Source organism: Vidua macroura, chromosome 17, assembly GCF_024509145.1.
Source record: "Vidua macroura isolate BioBank_ID:100142 chromosome 17, ASM2450914v1, whole genome shotgun sequence".
NCBI classification, from domain to species: domain Eukaryota; kingdom Metazoa; phylum Chordata; class Aves; order Passeriformes; family Viduidae; genus Vidua; species Vidua macroura.
In genome coordinates this window covers 8,528,556-8,537,696 of record NC_071587.1, presented here as the reverse complement: position 1 = coordinate 8,537,696, position 9,141 = coordinate 8,528,556, and positions in this window count along the sequence as shown.

Here is a 9,141-nt window from a genome sequence, read left to right as displayed (position 1 = left end):
CATGCCAGCAGCTCCCTCCGGGCAACTGCTCCTGCCAGCGGCAAACATGGAGCCATCACCTCCCTTCCCACCCTGTGGGCTGTTCCTACCACTGGAATATATGGAGCCATCTTCTCTCCTCCCACACTGCACCTGCTTGAGGCAACCATGGCCGATTCATCCTCAAACGCCGTTTCTGGTGACTTCCGCCCCCGCTGCCGCCATTGCCCTCACGCCACAGCGCCATCTTGGATCCCTCGTGCTCCCTGTCAGCCCGCCGCGTTCCTCTCCCTCATGCCGCCATTACCAGCGCTATCACACCTAATTTAGTTTCAGGACTACAAGACAGAATTTGTTTTGTTTGTGACAAACTGCTGGTAGCAAACGCCAGGTCGGAAACACTGCGTGGGCGGCAGGCGGCTCCCCTCCCTCCCCTCTGCCTGTGCCTCACTGCCCCCCCAGCCGCAGCCTCTGAGGCCATGCTGGCCACGGGCTGGGGTGGTGGAACACAACAAAAACCACTCTTTTCTTGCCAAAATATTGGTCTAAGGCTTTCTGAGCAGTCCTGGCCATGAGGCTTCATCTCAGCAGCATGGTGGATGCAGCAGGTCTCCTCACCAGTCCAAACTGCCCCACCAGGGTCACGCCATGTTTTTGAGCTGACAAAAGGGCAAAAGTGGTGGGTTTTGAGCATGGCTGAGCCCAGCACTGCGCAGACCCTGACTAGGACAGGCACTGCTCCAGCTCCCACCTCCTGTTGGACAGCCCAGCCAGGAGCGTGTGGCACATGGCGACACTCCCTAATGCCTCCTCCATAACATGGAGACACTGGAGAAAAGGACTGAAAAAGAAAAAAAACCCTTTTTTTTCTCATTGCAGACCACACTTCCAGGTGTCTCATTAAATCAGACAAAAAAAAAAAAAATAAGAAAAAAAGTATTGGATTTATTGCTATCACAAGGTGCCTGTGGGCTCAGCTGCAGCCCCCTGCTGTTACTGGGGTTCCACCTCCCATGGCAGCAACCCTGCTTCTGGCAGTGTCTTCACCCTCCTGCCATCAATAAAATCTCAAACCCCCTATGTGGGACTCCTGCTCTCAGCAGCACCTGCAGCCCCTCACCATCTTCAGAGTTCCACTGCCCATGGCAGGACCACCAGGACCGGCTGTGCTTCACTTCCTGCCTGGCATCCAGAGTGACCCAAACCCACACTGAGGTGACCCATGGCAGAGCCTCTTGAGCACCATCCCCTCGTCACTAAAAATAGATACGAGCGGTTAAAAAAAAAAAAAAAAAGCTGACAGAAAATAAAAGCCAACAGAAAAAAGGAGAACAATATCTGCTTGACCATCAAACAGCAACCACAGTCATTGCGAGGCAGGAACACCTGAGACGAGGACTTTCGGGTTGTGTTTTCTCTTTCTGCAGCAGATGGGCTCGGTTTTCTCTGAAATAGATTAAATCTCTCCTTGTCTGAGGTAATGGCATGCAGAGCTCCAGTCCTGGGGACTGCCCCTCTTGTGGGCTTCTTGGGGCTGGAAGGGAGCCAGGGGAACAGTGGGTCAGAAGACAAATTCAATTTCCTTTTGAGCTTGTTACCTGCTTGATTCCTATTTGTACAGAAAGACAGAGATCTTGTGGGCTGAAACCTGTGTGCTAGCCCCGATACTCATCTGAGAACTCGGCAATTCATTGCAGGAGTGGGCTGTGCCTAAAGGTCACCTCCCAGACCTGGGTCTGGATGAGCAGTGTCACAGCTCTCCAGACCTTCAAGACCTGGCATGTCCAGCCCATGGCTCTGCAGAGTACAATCTTGGCCAATTGTTAAAAAAATACTGAATTTCCGTGTATTATAAACAAGATTTGTCAGAGCTGGCATCAAACACTCTGCTCCGTTAGCAGAGGCGGTTTTCAGAAGTCGCTATCGAAACGGTGGTGAAAAATGGGGTATTTTGAAGCTGTTGAATGAGCAGTGTTGTGCACAGCGATCAGCCAATATATACGACAGGCCACACATGAAGGTGTTTGCCTGGTGCCACTGAAACTCTTTCAGCAGCACCTTAAATCAAACTCATCTAAGCCATCTGCTGCTTAGAGCGATCCTTGGCCAAGCTCACTCACCACAGAGGCATTCAGGAACATCAAAGATATTTGAACAAGGACATGAGGTGACAGGACCCAGTGAGAATGGCTCCAAATGGACAGAGGGCAGGGTAGGATTGGACATTAGGAAGAAATTCTTCCTTGTCACAGTGGCAAGGCCCTGGCACAGTTTGCCCAGAGAAGCTGTGGCTGCCCCATAGCTGGAAGTGTTCATGGCCAGGTTGGGCAGGGCTTGGAGCAACCTGGGACAGTGAGGGTGTCCCTGCTCATTGCAGTGAATTTTCAGTTTAGGTTTGTTGAATCCTAGAATTCCACAAGGAGCTGGAAGGGACTTTAAAGCTCATCTCGTTCCAGCCATGGGATCTTTCCCCTCCACAACAAGAGACACTGCTCCAGATGGGCCTGTGTCCTTTGACAGGTTCCATATTTTCATGGCAGGCAGTATTCCTCCTTTCCCTTTGCCCTCCTCTATTTTACAGGCAAAATGGTTCTTCTGCACACACTGAGGATAATAAAAGATTGAAATAAATTGCTCTCCTCCAGATCTTCTCTGGGTTATGCATCGCTGGAGGATCTGCTGGCTGAGATAGAGTGAAGGGGGATGCAGACAACTCCACAGCCTCTGATCAGAGCAGGACAGAGCTTTGTCTTGTGACTCCATTCAGTGAGGCAGCATTTGGGAAGCACTTTTTTGGGGTGGGAGGTGGGAAGGAAGATCTTGCTGAACTGAGGAGCAGGACTTCTCTATCCCCTTGGGGACAGGGAGGAGGAACCCAGAGCAGTTGGACCAAGACTGTAGGATCGCCTTCAGTTCCCACACTGCCAGGACACCCTTTCTCACCTCTGTCTCCATCTAACAGCACTTTCTCATTTTCAAAAGAGTTGAAAGAACCACTAAAACACAGATACGTGTTGGGGTTCCATTTTTTGCCTCACTTCTCTCTGCCACCCTGCCTGTCCAGCGTGTAATGGAAATTTTACCGCAGCCGCTCGATGAGCAAACAGGAAGCCAGCAGAGAGCGTGGCAGCTCGCTGTGGCCCAGCTCAGCTCTGCCGGGGGACAAGAAAGGCTATAAAAACAGCATGGGGGTGGCAGGGGGAGGAGAGCAGGCCAGAGGGGCCAGGGCTGGCAGCGGTGCAGGGGACCTGGTCCTGGCTTCACAGGTAAGGCAGGCACTGCCCTGCACCCTCTTTTTCTTCCTTCTGCAAATGATTCCTGATTATTTTTGGAAGCATTTTCCACTGTTCTTCTTGGGGCCAATTGAGAGGATTCTGCCATACTTTACTCTCTGTACCAAACTTACTAAAACTTCACCTTGCTTGGAAAAAACTAATTCTAATTGGCTTTTGCCTCTTCTTTTTCATCTTTGCAAACCCATAGTACAAACGATAAAATCCCCCAAAGCTGCTCATATTTCCAGTGGAGATATTGGAGAAGGTAAAGCTGGGCAGTGGTTCCACAATTCCCTTGCTCCTGTCAGAAAGATTTTTCTTCCTTTTCTCTGAAGGAAATCCAGAGTCCCTCTATCGAATAGTCTTGGCTCTGTGTGGAGCACTCAGAGCTGCATCTGGCTCAGTCCCCACCGCAGAAGTGGGAGAGTGTTTGGACCCAAAGTAAAAAATCCAGAAAGGGACTGAAAACAGATCACAGATTCCTTTCACAGCTTTCCAGGCTCGCTCACTTCTTGCATGGAGCTTGTCAGTGGGAAAACACTTCCTTTCAATTTTGTACTGAGTTCATTCATTTTGATTGATAAGCTTTTAACATTCATTTTTCCTTCAACTCCCTGAAAGGAAGGCGTAGCCGGGTGGGGTGGTCTCTTCTCCCAAGTTACAAGTGACAGGATGAGAGGAAACAGCCTGAAATTGCACCTGGGAAGGGTTTACGTTGGATATTAGGGAAAACCTCTTCACCAGAAGAGTTGTCCAGCACTGGAGCAGGATGCACAGGGCAGTACTGGGCTTACCATCCCTGAAGGAATTTAAAAGAAGCATGGATGTGGCACTTGGGGACATGGTTCAGTGATGTTTTTGGCCATGCTGAGGGAATGGCTGAGCTTGGTGATCTTAGAGGGCTTTTCCAACCTAAATGGTTCTGTGATTCCTTGATTCCCCAGAAGCATGCAGGGCAATATGAGGAGGTTCGGGTGGGTCCCACAGATAACTCCACCATAAAAACAGAGGTAAGGTGCTGCTTCTTTGTTGTCTCCTCCAAATTCTTCAGAGGCTGGGAGATCTGGGCAGCTCCACGGTGTGAGGCACAAGGCACATGGCAGGGGGTTCGGCAGCTGCCCCAGCGAGGGGCACCTCGAGGACTGTCTAACCTGAGAATGGTGAAACATCAGGGTCAATCTCAGGTTCGTCAGCCCATGAGATGCCTTCTCCAGAGCGGGACGGGCAGCACCGGCCCCCACCAGCCCCACGGCTGCCACCTCCACCCAGCACATGGAGAAGCACAGCAGGGAGCAGGGGGACACCAGAGCTTCGTCTGCACCCTGGCACGGCTGTTTGTGAGGATGGGCAAGGACCTAAGTGGGTGTCAGCCCCCAAGGAGCAAAGGGAGGAAAGTGGCCGGCAAATCCCACCTGTTCCTCAGGAGAAGCTGCTGGAAGCTCGGCCACACCTTAGTGCTGAAGCTGCCACGGCCGGCGGTGCAGCAGCCGCCGCGTGTGAGCTGCTGCTCATGTGACAGGAGGCTCCGAGTACCAAAAGCGCCTAATTAGGAACCTCTCCGACTCCCACCCGGATCTGTGCCTCTGTGTGCAGCGAGCGCAGCCCAGGGGTGAGTTTGGCATCCCTGAAAGCATCATTAACACTTCGCTCCTCACATTCCTGACTAGAGGAGGAGGGAGTGACAGCCCTAAAAGTGACGATAATGAATCCCCAGGCAGTGCACAGGGCCCATCAGCGCTGGATTTGTCAGTAATTTATGAAGGGAGCAGGGGAAAAAAAAGGGTATTTTTAATTTTTCAAGTTGAGCTTCCTAAATAAAACACAAGTCCAAGATACGCTTGTCAGAATCACTGTCTTTCCTACAATTAAATGACTAATCCTAAAGATAAACTCTCTAAAACGTTACCAGCCACAGTGCAGGCCATGGGGGCAAGGGCTGAACTGAGCTGCCTCTCTCTGCGCCTGCTCCTGACCATGTCAGTGGCAAAGCAGGAGCAGAAATCTCTGCCCAGAGCCACGGACTCACTCTTCTGAGACAAGGTGGCCCCCAAAGCCCCCTGAGTGATGCTCTGGCCACCAGCCCCTCCTGCTGCATCTCTCCCTGCCACAGGCCCTGGCCCCTCCAAGCGCTGCTTCTGCAGAGCAGCCCCAGAAGATGGGGTAGAAAGGGTTTTTCAGAGACAGCTCAGCCCCACATGCAGGGGAGGAGCCAAAATTGCTGAGCTGGACGCCCTGGACCCACCAAGTCCTAGCACGGCTTCAAGAAGATTTAAAACCATGCTGGGAGCCCCCATGAGCAGACAGGTAGCACAGGGGAGGCTCCATTCCCCGTGCAGGGATGCAGTCACTGCTGGAGCTGGTTTCATCTCCCCATGGGATTTTGGGGTCTCATTTGCCCCAGCAGGTGTGGGGATGCCCTGGGAGCTGCAGGCAGCGCTCCTGGCAGTGCTCCAGGCTGAGCACTGCTATCAGGGTAGGGGCCAGCACGGGGTCAGGCGTGGGGGATAGGGAGAAAAGCAGCCTCAGGTGAAGCACTGGAAATGAGAGAGGATCTCGATGATTCAGCGAAGAAAAGGACTTTAAAAGCTCACAAAGCCAGCAGGAGGCAGCTGCTCCCCCTTCCTGCCCACCCAGCGCTTGCTCTGCTGCTGCTGGAGTTATTCTGCAGCTGGGGGGGGTTAGGGCCCCCCCGGCTTGCCACCCCCACAGACCTCTTGAGCCCTTTCCAGTGACCCTCAGAACTCTGCAGAGCCCTTGTTTTTCACGTGGTTCTTGCCATGGAGGAGGATGGGAGGGGTTCTTGCCATTCATCCAAGTTCTACCTAATGTGGGCTGGTTTGCTTTTCCCCCTTCTCTTAAGTTTGTTCCCTAAGAGGGAATTTTAATTTTAGAGACAGCAGCGCTTCTGCAAGGTGAAGGAAGTAATTGCTGAGCTCTGAGGGGCAGGCAATGGAGGCTCCAGGAGGGAGGCAGTGAAAGGCAGATGAGTCCCCCGCCCGTGGATCCCGGGACGCACCCCCAGGGGTGTGTCTGTGCTAGGATCAGGCCGGGAGAAGAACACGCCTTAGTGCTGTGTCAAACGGTGCTCCAGAAGCGCATTTTGCTTCTGCAGTGAAGTTTTCATCTGTGTGACAGCAGCAGAGGGATCACTGGGAGGAGCCGGGAAGCAGCCGGGGCTGCCTTCACCAAACAACTGCCAAAGGAGCCATCGGGAAAACTTTCCCTGCGACGTGAAACGCTGCAGAGCTCGGGGCCGAGCCCGCACACACGTGTGTGCCCGGTGTGCCCCTCTGCCATGGCCACACCTGGCCCCGAGAGAATCGGGGGGCTCCGTGGGGGTGCCCAGGTGCCAGGAACACCACCCGAGCAATGTGGCAGTGTGGGGCTTGGCTGGCGGGTCCTGCTGCACCCCCAGGCACCCCGTCACACACAGAGGGTCTGTCGTGCACACTCATGAACTCACACTCACCTCCCTCACACCCCCCACCCCAGCTCCCCTTCACCTCTCCAACCCCCAAACCCACAACACACCGAGAAACGCCTCCCAAAACATTTGTGCCCGCTTGCACACACACCCCTGCACGCCCCGCATACCCCCACAGCCCCCAAAACACTCCCCCTCCCTCACCCCACGTACCCCCGGGCTCACGAACCCCCTGTGTCGCCCTCCCAGACTCTCCCCCCTCCCATGTTCCCCCAGACTGTCACCCCCCACGTGCCCCCCAGCCTGTCCCCTCGCACCCCGCGTGCCCCCGGCTCTCCCCCCGTTCAGCACCGCGGACAGATCCCGGCCCCGCTCCATCACGTGGCTCCCCCCGCCCCTATATAGCGCGGGGCGCGGAGCGGCGCGTCCTGCGGGAGGAGCGGAGCGAGCGGAGCGCCGGAGAGCGGTGAGACGCGCACGGGGACCGGGACGGCCGCCGCCACCCCCGGGAGCCCGGCACAAGGAGGGGGATCCCGAGCCCCGGGGCGTCTGGTCCCGGGGAGAGGAAGGTCCTGTGCCGGGGGGGTGGGGGGTGTCCCCTCGCGGGGGGTCCCAGGTCCCGGAGGGTCCCGTCCCGGCTGCCGAGGGTGTCTCATGCCTGGGGGGAGTCCCATCCCGGGAGAAGGAGTGTCGCGTCCGCGGGTGGGGGATCCCAGCCCGCGGGGGTCCCGTCCCCGGAAGGGTCCTGTCCGAGGGACGGGGGGTGGGATTCCCATCGGCGGGGGGTGGGGATCTCGTCCCGGAGGGCTTCATCCCCAGGGAATTTCATCCCTGGGGAGGGGGTCCCCAGCGGGGTGAAACCCTGACCGCAGCGGGGGGGTGTGGGGGTCCGGGGTTGGGGGGGGCTGCTCTTACAGGCTTCTGGCCCCGAAGTGGCTGCGATGCGGGTCAGGATGATTTCAGCTGCCTCCGTCCTCGTCCTGCTCTTCCTGCCCTCGGAGACCTGCTCCCCGCTGCAGTGGCCCCGGGGTCCGTCCCGCAGGCTGACCCTGGCCCCACAGCTCACCTGGGAGCCCTGGATGGGAGCCCCGAGACCCCCGGTCCCCGCCACCGATTCCCTGTCCCAAAGACTGTGCCTGTTCCACGGGGCAGAGCTCGCCCCGGCTCCCCGAGCCCGGCGGGCGCTGCAAACCGGCAAGAGGCGAGACGGAAAACCCAACTCGTTGGATCTCACCTTCCACCTCCTGCGCGAGTTCCTGGAAATGTCCCGGGAGGAGAGACTGGCGCAGAAGGCGCTCAGCAATAAGCTCTTGCTGCAGAGTATAGGGAAATGAGGGAGGGTCGTTGGAGGCGGGGGAATGAAGGAGACCGACCCCGTAACAAGACACCACGGCAGAGCGGAGAACGGGGGGCATGCTGTGGGCTGCAGCCGTGCCCAGGGAGTCCCCACCTTGCCTGGCAGTGTTCCTGTCACTGCGTCCCGCGTGTCACTGTTGTGCATTAAAGTCACAGTCGTACCTGCCCTGCTGCTGTGCTGTCGTGCTTCCCCACTGTCAAAAACCTGTGGACCCGAACCAGGTCGCCCCGAAAACACCAGAGCAATCCCAGATGCTTCTTTGGGTGAAAAAAACATCTGCATAAAGAGCCCTGAATGATGCAGGTAGTGCCACCCCGGCTGGAAGCTGCACCCTGTGACCCAACCAGGGCTTCTCCAGTACCCCTGCGAATGGCTCCAAAAGCTGCTGCTTCCCAACTTTGCAGCAAGTCTGCACCTTTTTGTGTCACAGCTGGGGATTTGGGACAAGGTTTAGTGACACCTGAGCTTGGCGTTTCTTGGAGGAAGATGAGGATCTGTGTAAAACATTGGCAGCAAGAGAATTGCAGCCCTCCCAGAGCCCCCCCCCTCCCCAAGCTGTGTCCTCTCTGTGGCATGGAGCCCCCCCCCAGCTCAATCCCCCTCCTGCAATCACAGTCCTGAGCTTGGAGTGGCCATTCCCACCCCAAGCTCTGCACAGTCCACTGCCAGGCTTGATGGGGCTGAACTGGGTTTGGGGAGGCTCCCAGGCACTGACAGTCGTGGTGGAAGGAAGAAAATTGTGCCAGGGCCCTGCACTCTGCAGACCAGGGAAGGGGTCAATATCCTTCCCCCAGGCCAGCTCGGCCATTCCAGCCTTCGGTGATTGACTGGGGTGGGCACAGGGCTGGACAGGACCTCTGGCACCCTGGGGACATCAGAGAGGGGACAGTGAGGGAGCAGAGACTTGTGGGGTTGGGACAGAAATCACAGTAAAGATCAGACCATGCCAAGACAGGAGTGCAGGGAAGTGATGAGGAGCATGTGCCCAAGTTGAGCAGCTTGGTCTCAGCTTTGAACCCAGCCTGGTTTGACCCTGCACCCCACTCCTGCCTCTCTGGAGGGGCTGCTTGGTTCCAGAAGCGTTTGGTGTTGCCAGAGCAACATGG